Source organism: Equus caballus, chromosome 7, assembly GCF_041296265.1.
Source record: "Equus caballus isolate H_3958 breed thoroughbred chromosome 7, TB-T2T, whole genome shotgun sequence".
Taxonomy (NCBI): domain Eukaryota; kingdom Metazoa; phylum Chordata; class Mammalia; order Perissodactyla; family Equidae; genus Equus; species Equus caballus.
This window is the reverse complement of record NC_091690.1, coordinates 77075973-77086142: the sequence shown is the minus strand read 5'-3', so window position 1 is coordinate 77086142 and position 10170 is coordinate 77075973. Positions and strand designations below refer to the sequence as shown.

The following is a 10170-nucleotide window of genomic DNA, read 5'->3' as shown; positions in this document are numbered from 1 at the left end:
GGGCTGAGACTTGGGAGGCGGAGCTGGAGGCCTGCGCCGGGCGTGGCCGCCAGGACCAGGACAATCCATTACTCATGAGTGAATCAATATATCATCCCAGTTATTATATTGTGGAATCACAAAACTGTGGAGTCACAGAAGCACTTTGGGAAGACCAGCGTTGTCAGATCTTCGCAGGGCTGTTATCCCCAGACAACTACAGGTGACCCAATGCAAGAAGAAAATGAAAGGCATTAAGAAAAATCTTACAGAAGAATACCTGTACCTGGATTTTTCTCACCAAGTAGAATGATGTATCTTTCCTCTTCACACATCTGTAACTTTATTTTTGTTATCATACTGTGACTGCAAAAAGCTTTGAGATTTCCTTAGTCCTCACTGGAAAAAGTGCAGATGATGCGGGATCGGTGAGCCGAGGAGTCGAAAGAAAGATTTCTTAGACTCTCAAGATCTGGCAGTAGTGCTCTTTTATTTATAGAATAGTGTGGAATAGCATGGGGACAGGACCCATGGGCAGGCAGAGCTTCTGCTGCTGCTGCTGCTGCTGCCCCCGCTGGCATGGGGACAGGACCCATGGGCAGGCAGAGCTGGTGCGTGGGGACAAGACCCACGGGCAGTCAGAGCTCCTGCTGCTGCCCCTGCTGCTGCCCCCGCTGGCATGGGGACAGGACCCATGGGCAGGCAGAGCTGGTGCGTGGGGACAAGACCCACGGGCAGTCAGAGCTCCTGCTGCTGCCCCTGCTGCTGCCCCCGCTGGCATGGGGACAGGACCCATGGGCAGGCAGAGCTGGTGCGTGGGGACAGGACCCACGGGCAGTCAGAGCTCCTGCTGCTGCCCCTGCTGCTGCCCCCGCTGGCATGGGGACAGGACCCATGGGCAGGCAGAGCTGGTGCGTGGGAACAAGACCCACGGGCAGTCAGAGCTCCTGCTGCTGCCCCTGCTGCTGCCCCCGCTGGCATGGGGACAGGACCCATGGGCAGGCAGAGCTGGTGCGTGGGGACAAGACCCACGGGCAGTCAGAGCTCCTGCTGCTGCCCTGAGTTGAGGGTTAGGGCTAATTTTATAAGGCATGGGTACGTGACTTATTTTTACTGGAAAAAAAAGAAAAGATGATGTAAAAAGTCATTAAATGATTTCAGTGCAGATGGGGTCTGGTTATTGTGCGGTCATATAACTTTAGATACGAATCTGGCCATATAGATCGGCATGCAGGTGAGGACGCCCCGGGCTTCTCTCCCTGGGGCAGTCCTAATTCATACCATAAAAAAAGTCCACTGGGTCGTATAGTTTGGCACGTAGGCCAGGTCACCTTGGGCTTCTCTAGCTGGGGCAGCCTTAATCCACATCATAAACCCCCCCTGAACCCATTTGGCCCCAAAATCTTTTGGGGATATGGACGACGGTCAGTCTTCTGTAACTACTTCCGGCTGTACAAGGTCGTAGAGCTGTCCCTAAATGGGGCCATAGGTATAGGTAGGGGGTTCAGTGGACCGGAAGACTGCACCCGTGGAGTCCAAGGCTGACAAGGCATCCAGAGCCTCTGGGGACGAGAGAATCATTTGACGAGTGGTGGTCCAGGAGGTGAAACTTTGTTGACATGCGGAAGACAAACAACGAAACAGACAACAAATTATAATGAGAAATACAAGCAGTATGATTAACCCAATGAATAAGGTTTTGATAGCAGTCCAGAAACCTGGACCTGACCAGGAGTTCAACCAGTCATTTAGAGATAGGGGAGGGTCAGACATGGACTTAATTTGGTGGCTCATATCAGACAGGAAGCCGGAGATATTTTGATGGTAGTCAGGAATATAGACACAACATTCAGTTTTTATAATGGCGCAGGTGCCCCCCTGTGCTGCTGTCAAGACATCCAGTGCCATTCGGTTTTGGAGGACTGCCTTACGCATTTGGGATACTTCTAAATCGAGCAGCGAAAGGCTATGTTGTGTATCATTTAATGCCTTCATAGTAAATTTGTTTAGGACTTCCATGTGCAAGATGACACTTTCAATTCCTAATTGGGGAAGGAAAATTGAGGAAAGATGGTCATACCAGTGGAAGACAGAGCGGGTCCAGCGCTGTTGCAGGTTGGGTAGGTTAGCAGGAGGAGATATAGTAAATGTAGTTCTACCTTGCATCCAGACAAAGCCTAGGGTGCATCGTCCAATCCATCCAGGTGGCAGCCAAGGCCGTAAGTTGGAGCCACATAGCCACTGAGTGCCATTAGGGGCTAACCAACGTGTGCTTGGTCGTCTATCCCAGTCAGTCCCAAACCAATCAGTATTTTTTAAGCTTATGATATGAGAACACATATGACGGGGAATTTGTCCCATAGGTCGGGTGCTATTAGGCCACATATCACAGGTGTGATTGGTTTGTTCCCAACATATAGTGGCCTTTTGACTGAGTTGACCACTAGTAGGAGTGAGCCAAATATATTCGTCCCAAATCTGATATAGTCCATCCTGTGTGTATCGATAAGCTGGGGACTTTACCTTTGGAACTTGTTGTTCATGATCCACTTGTGACAAGGCAAATCTAGTCAGTGTTTGGGCAGTAGTATTGAAGGAAAAGGTTTTATTGTGGCCAGGGAACTCCCAGGTATCAGAGATGGATGGCCACAAGGAAACATTATGATTAGTAACAGATGAATCTTGCGGAAGAGAAGAGCTAGAATCTAATATCCATGAATGTGTACTATACCTTCTACTGAAACATAATTTTTTCTCTCTAAAATCACCCTCATTTTTATAAAAGATAGCCAAATTAAGATTAACTGGTCTGCCAATTATTTACATAAGTGCAGCAAGAATACCAATTGATTATACAGGCTTTTTTAAATCTGCTTTGCTGGAATTTTTTTTTTTGAGGAATCTCAGATTGAACTGTAAAGGCCTCTTGAGGCCAGAAAAGCCAAGCCAAGGACTTGCCATCAGGTTTTGCCTGCAGTACCTACAGGTTTGGGTGGACTCCTCTCTTCTCGAGGTCCCCCAAAATATTCTGAGGTTCCTTGCACCCGCCAGATAAGCAAGCTTCCTTACTTACCTGGTAAGATTGCCAGAATCTCTGTAAACAAGGTACCAGGCCCATGTTTCCAAGTGGCTGTATTCCAGAATGTCCAATCTTTGTTCCTGAAAAGCTGTGTTGTCATATCTGAGCCTGTATGTTTCGAATATGACATTCCAGTCAAAGCCTTGGTAATATAACCAATGTATCCTGTTATAAGGAGAATAGGTTCTTATTGAACTTATGCAAATAACTATATTGCCGCGAAATAACCATGCTCACTCACAGAGTTTCTTAATTCTGGAGGGATCAGGTAGGGAGAAAAAGATAAATGTTTCAGTTTTGCTCATAAATGTATTTCACTAAATTGCTGTAAGTCATAGTTAGCATAAGAGAAAAGAAAGAACGATTTCCTTAAACATGAGAAAACAAAACAAAACTCAGCAAGATTTCAAACAGAAGTCATAAAAACTCATAATCATTCTCATCAGTTCACACAGTCCTGTATAATCAGTTCTTGAGCTTAATCTTCTGTTAGCAGATCTTTGAGCTTGGTTTCTGTTAGAGTTCTGTAATTTCTTACCCAGTTCAGTTTTACAATCTGAAAGTTTATCAGAAACCTGTAGTTTAGAACCCTTGTGTCAGAATCCTTTCCAGGAATTTCTCTGGAGATGAAACATATTTGCAAAAGCAAAAAGCATCACAGTAAAAGAGCAACTATCTGCAAATGGACAAAAGACTCAAAAGGGCAATTGACAAAGAAACTTGGCTATTTCTGTGACATATAACACTTTAAGATAATAACTGGAATTATGACTGATAACCAGAACAGATTAGAATTTTAGGAATGCTATATAATGTTAAGACATGTATATTAATAATATTCACCCACGTAATACCACATAAGAAAGTTTATCATCACTTATTTGACAATGCTTCCCATGTAATTTAATAAACCAAATAAACCTAATTAATTTAGTATTTTCCTCCTTATAGGAAGAGAGCAAATTTCTTTGAGAAGTCTCAGGGGCCCTCTGAAAATCCTCAGAGAAATTCTTCTTCCATCTACCAGGTCAAAAGAAAGCCTTCATTCAGGATTTGAATATTTTTTTGAGGGAGAAGCTTGTCAAAAATATCAAAAGTTTTTAAAATACTTGTTCAAATAGGAAACAACGCACACTGTTAAACAATGCTCAGGCATCCATTCAAAGTGACAACAGAGACAGTCAAGAGCAAACAACATCGTCAAAAAATTTTAGAAGAGACCTCTTTCTTTCTGAATATAGGAAATTATTTTAACAAAACATAGATTTTCTGTCTTTTAGGTAGAGTCAGAGCAGGCCAAAAGTTCAAGAAAATTATGCTTTGAGAGAAAACCAAATTTTAATTTCTGTACCAGCTTATTTTTAACATTAAAACTCATTCACTTAATTGGATTTACTCTAATCTTAGTCTACTTGACCAGGCATAAAACTCCTTTCAGAATTTCTCCTTCACAAACCTTCTACAACTTTCTTTTTGCCTTCAGAATTTGTCCCAAAGTCTGTCTTTTTTCCTTTCTAGTACTTTAGGACAAACTTATCTTTCTTAACCCATCAAACAAAAATACTTCCATTCTTTCTACCCTCTTTACTGAAAACATACATTTTCTGTTTTCCTTATTAATTTCCAGTAGCTTTAATTATATAGGTTAATAAGAACTTTTAACCCTTAACAGACCATAGTAAACACTAAAAAGGTAAGCAATTATGAATTGTCTTTTATACCAGCATTCTAAACACTTCATAATTTCTAGAAACACGCCGCTTTACAGTAACAGACCCAAAGACTTTTAGCCTCTCTGCAATAAGAAGCCAAAAGTAGATAACTTAGATAAGTTTAGCTGTAATGCTTGTGTGCCATCCAATCCAAAATTGACCCAGATGCTCAGATTTTTATCATTTAACTTAACTTGGCAAAACTCAAGATTGTTATCAAAACAATTTGGAAGCTTTTTTTTTTTTTTTCCAAGTATACAGACCATAAAACAGTTATTGTACCCACAAAAACTTCATGAGACATTAGACAAAACTGGTCATCATTTAAAGCTATTATTTTGCTGACGAATTTACCAGACAATGTGAACTTCTTTGACTAGTAAACCCAGGCTGCATGCCTGCATCATAGGCAAATACTGACAACTCTGACAAGAAGACTATTTTCAATCAAACCAACAAACTTAAACAAGCTTTCATTTACCAAAAGTTAATTCACATCAAGTTAACTTGAAAGACATTGGATTAATTTCTACTACATTTAGAATTTATGTAAGCGCTTACTTGAAGCCAATTAAACAGAGCTCTTAATTTTGGTAACACCATCCGGAGGTAAAATATCACACATATAACGTACACATAGACACACGTACACAGAGACTGCACAGCTGTTGTTAGAGCTATTGTTTTTTACCAATATTTGTGGAGAAGATATTCAAGATGCTAGATTTTTTGCAAGGGCACGCTTATGGCCGTTTTGCCTCTCCCCTCCTCTTTCTTTCTTTCTTTCTTTTTTTTTTTTTTTCAGTCTTAGGAATTAGTGATGGGCTAGATAGTAGTTCCTGGAGAGGGGAGATGATAATCCTTTTCGTGATAAAGGAACTAGGTGGAGTCCGAACTGCCTCTAGAGCTGTATTTCCAGTCTTGCAAGGATTTTCTAAGGACAGTTGCTCTTGATTTCCCAGAAGCTGGATTGTAACTCAAATTACATTCCAGGTTGATCTACCTGTCCAACTGCATCACAAAGGCACAGAGAAACCCCTCAAATTTTCTCCCAGATGGAGTTAGAACGCATCCACAGGGTGGGTCTCTGGGGATGCTTAGGAGCCTTCCCCGTGGCGGTAAAGCCAGTGTCTGACTGACAGCAGCTGGAGAAAGGGTACAGAGGCTGATTGTGGGTGTGCAGAGGCCGATTGCGGGTGTTGACATAGTTATAAGATTTAGTCAAGTCCCACTCAGCCTGGGCACTTTGTCTCTGAGCCAGCAAAGTTGAGGTAGGGAAGCAGGAGGCAAAGGCCTGGAACTGGCTGGAGGCTGGGGCTCCCAGAGACAGGTTTGAGAGTTAAATCCCTGGCAAAAGGCTTATTTTTCCAATTTTACAGAAGGTCAAGGTTCTGCTCAGGTCTAGCCTGAACTTAACCTCTACTTGGTGACAACAGAAGAGATGGTGAGCAAAACAGACAAAGAAAGGAAAAGCAGAGATCAGACCTCACCCTCATGGCCTCTTCCAGAGGGTTATCAAGATAAGAGTCACACAGCAGTTCCTGTACTGGGGCACACTACGCTAGCACGACAGTTCACAGAATAAATCACAGGTCTCCTACCCTCATAACCGACTCAGTAGGTGACTAAAATACTCAATGAGTCAACTGTCAAGAGAGGGCACCCCCACTTAGGGTTGCTGGGGTGATCAGGCCCAGAAACCCAAAGTTGGGGCTCCCAGGGGTGGAGCCTTTTACTCTTTAAAGATTTCTTTGTTTCCCAGTCACAAGGCTCAAAAGGAGATGAAAATTGCCATTGTAACTCCAAGAGAGACAAAAGAAACGGGTCCATTACCATGAAAAATCCCCCCTGAACCTAGGGCAGCGTCCTACCCGTTGTTCCTACTGTGGGGTTCCTATAGCAAGGGGTGATGGGGGCGTCCCCCGGCATTGCATCCCTTGTATACCTTCCCTGTTATGCCTGGCAGTAACAGGTGCCTGGTGCCTATTCTGCCTGACAGCATAGGCCTGGTGAATGGTCCCCGAGAGAAAAAGAGAAAGAAAAGGAGCCATTACCTTGAAAATCCCCCCATTGGGGTTCCTGTAGCAAGGGATGATGGGGGCATCCCTTGAACATCTTCCCTATTCTGCCTGGCAGGAATAGGTGCCTGGCGTATGGTCCCAGAGAAAGGGAGCCATTACCTTGAAAATCCCCCCAATGGAGTTCCTGTAGCAAGGGATGATGGGGGCATCACTTGAACATCTTCCCTATTCTGCCTGACAGTAATAGGTGCCTGGCGTATGGTCCCAGAGAAAGGGAGCCATTACCTTGAAAATCCCCCCATTGGGGTTCCTGTAGCAAGGGATGATGGGGGCATCCCTTGAACATCTTCCCTATTCTGCCTGGCAGGAATAGGTGCCTGGCGTATGGTCCCCAGGAGAGAAAAGAACAAAGACAGTGAGAAAGAGAAAGACAGTGAGGAATTTTCCGCCAGTCTGGGGGATATTCTACCCAATTGCATCCTGGAGCCATTCTCCCAAGAAGGGGTTCCCATACTCCACCAAAGGTTAGAGTTTGGTACTTCCCTTGAACTGGAGTCCCGAGTGGGACTTTCCTCGCAGTTCAGAGCGTGGTCAGGTGCCAGAGGGAGGGATACCAATCCAGCCTTAGGAAAAGAAACCTTCCACGGGAGTCTTGGAGATTGGCGGCCGTCCTAATGACTTAAGTGGCCGACCCGCGCCCACGTAAAATTTGTCTATTAGAGATAGAGTCAGGAAGGAATGGATTAATTCATTCTCCATCACCCTGAGGCTTAAGGTACTGAATCTCTTCAAGCTGAATGCCACAATTTGCCCCATAGAGTAGCCATGGGCAGCAAACGTGGATTCATACAGCCATCCAAGAAAGTTCCCGATGGAACAGTGAATCTAGATCCATCCTTGAAAAAGAGAAAGGCATAAGGAAGAAAAGGGCACTTACCAGAACTCGAGCTCACAAGCCGATGAAGCAAGTCCCCGTACGGGAGTTCCCCGTACGGAAGATCCCCTGAAGCAAGGTCCCCGTACTGGCCACCAGAAATGATGCGGGATCGGTGAGCCGAGGAGTCGAAAGAAAGATTTCTTAGACTCTCAAGATCTGGCAGTAGTGCTCTTTTATTTAGAGAATAGTGTGGAATAGCATGGGGACAGGACCCATGGGCAGGCAGAGCTTCTGCTGCTGCTGCTGCTGCTGCCCCCGCTGGCATGGGGACAGGACCCATGGGCAGGCAGAGCTGGTGCGTGGGGACAGGACCCACGGGCAGTCAGAGCTCCTGCTGCTGCCCCTGCTGCTGCCCCCGCTGGCATGGGGACAGGACCCATGGGCAGGCAGAGCTGGTGCGTGGGGACAAGACCCACGGGCAGTCAGAGCTCCTGCTGCTGCCCTGAGTTGAGGGTTAGGGCTAATTTTATAAGGCATGGGTACGTGACTTATTTTTACTGGAAAAAAAAGAAAAGATGATGTAAAAAGTCATTAAATGATTTCAGTGCAGATGGGGTCTGGTTATTGTGCGGTCATATAACTTTAGATACGAATCTGGCCATATAGATCGGCATGCAGGTGAGGATGCCCCGGGCTTCTCTCCCTGGGGCAGTCCTAATTCATACCATAAAAAAAGTCCACTGGGTCGTATAGTTTGGCACGTAGGCCAGGTCACCTTGGGCTTCTCTAGCTGGGGCAGCCTTAATCCACATCACAGATACTTCACTACTTAAAAATGTATTGTCCCAGCATGTTCAAATCCAGATTATCTCGAGGCAAGAGCTTCCACAGATAGTCCAGAATTGCTGTTTACCTGCAGTGGTAGAAGGACCAGACAGTTTCTACAGAGCAGGGCTCGCTGTTGTGCTGAGACACATCGTCCAGAAAGCATATGACGCAGAGCCCTCAAAGAAGGGGATCTTCGAGCTGCTGGATTTTAAGAAGACTTGTTTGAAGGCCTGTGTTGAAGTTAGTCAGTAGACCAGGCTATGTAAACTTACCATCCCTTTAGCTATTGAGAATTTTGTCAAAGAGTCTTGTGACCTGCACGCAGCTATCCCCACAGAAGTACTACAGCTAGAGAAAAAGCTCAGCGAGCCTGTTGGAGTGCGCAACGATGACAAACTCTGTGAGCAAAAGCTGAAGCAGCAGAAGGCTGCTGCAGTGGTGCCTGCTCTTGCCCAGGAGAAATTGAAGGCCTGTAGACAGGAAACATCTGAGGACCAAGACCCTTCATCCCGCAGCCTGGAGCTGCAAGTGGCCTTCTCAACGCTCACGGTACAGGGGCACCCAGCTGCTCCCAACAGGGAGCCTGCTCACATCATACGAGCAGGCACCTGCGCGCTTCTGCTCCTGGAGCACCTGTTTGCAGAAGGCCTGTACTTCGCCTTGGTAGACCTCGTACTTCTGCCCTGCAGCCATCACTTTTTGGTAATTATCCTCGAGAAGCTTTCTGAAAGGCTGGTAGAATTTCTGCTGCTGGCTGCCTGGTACCAGAGGGCTCAGGAGGTGCCAGGAGTGAGAACAGCAGCTTCTTGCCATGGGACCTAGTTTCTCCACTTACCAGAGTTGCCGACCACCTCCAGCGAACAGCATCCAAAATTCAGCAAGGCCCAGGAGCAGAGGAGCACAGCGACCCTTCGTTTATGTTTAGTGGGCCCAAGACCCACTATGACCAAGTTAATGGAAAAGGGCATTGAAGTGATGTTTTCTCCCCACCCTTGCTCTGCTTGGACCCTTGACTGGAATAGACTTCCTGCAGCAGTGAGCCCAAAAGATGGGAAGACGTCCAGTGATTGAGCGCTGAGGAAGCAGCAGGAGTTAAGCAACCTCGTCTACGTGGTGACACATCAGGCCAGGCCTGGGGACAGAATCAGAGTCAAGTTATGAGCTTTCTCAGCACCTGATGAACACAGAATAAATCAGTCTCATCTCAGAAGAGTCGGAAGTTCACAGAAATACACCTGGCTGGAAGAATCTAGGATGTAGACAAAAACCTGAGGAGGTAAGTGTGTTCCTTAACCCTGGGAGATGCAAGTTACCATCCCTTCATCAAGTATAGCCTGCATCTCTCTTTCTCTAGAAGAACTGATCTTGAAGCCATGGAAGTCCTTTCCTCTCATTGACACTTTTCGCACATCTAAACAACCATGTTCTAAAAAAGATATTTGTGCTCAGAGGGAAAATCAGAACTTAATTTGGGAAGAAATTCTTCACTCATCCAAATTCTCTTTGCTAAGAGTTTGTAGTCTAGGCTTATTCATGCAGCAAATGAATGAAAGAAAAGAAATGTCCTTCAAGCCTTAGAGCTGAGCAAAGGGTATGGAAAGTTTTCAGGGCTCTGTCCTATGATGACAAGGGTAATGAAGTAGGACAAGAAAAATGAACATATCACTTTAATTA

The 10170-nt window shown here is 45.4% G+C and overlaps 1 pseudogene; it reads left to right on the top strand.

Moving 5' to 3' along the window:
* The first annotated feature begins 7750 nt into the window (after nt 1-7750).
* On the top strand, nt 7751-9768 carry LOC100146993 (glutathione S-transferase C-terminal domain-containing protein pseudogene; annotated as a pseudogene).
* Nucleotides 9769-10170: the final 402 nt, after the last annotated feature.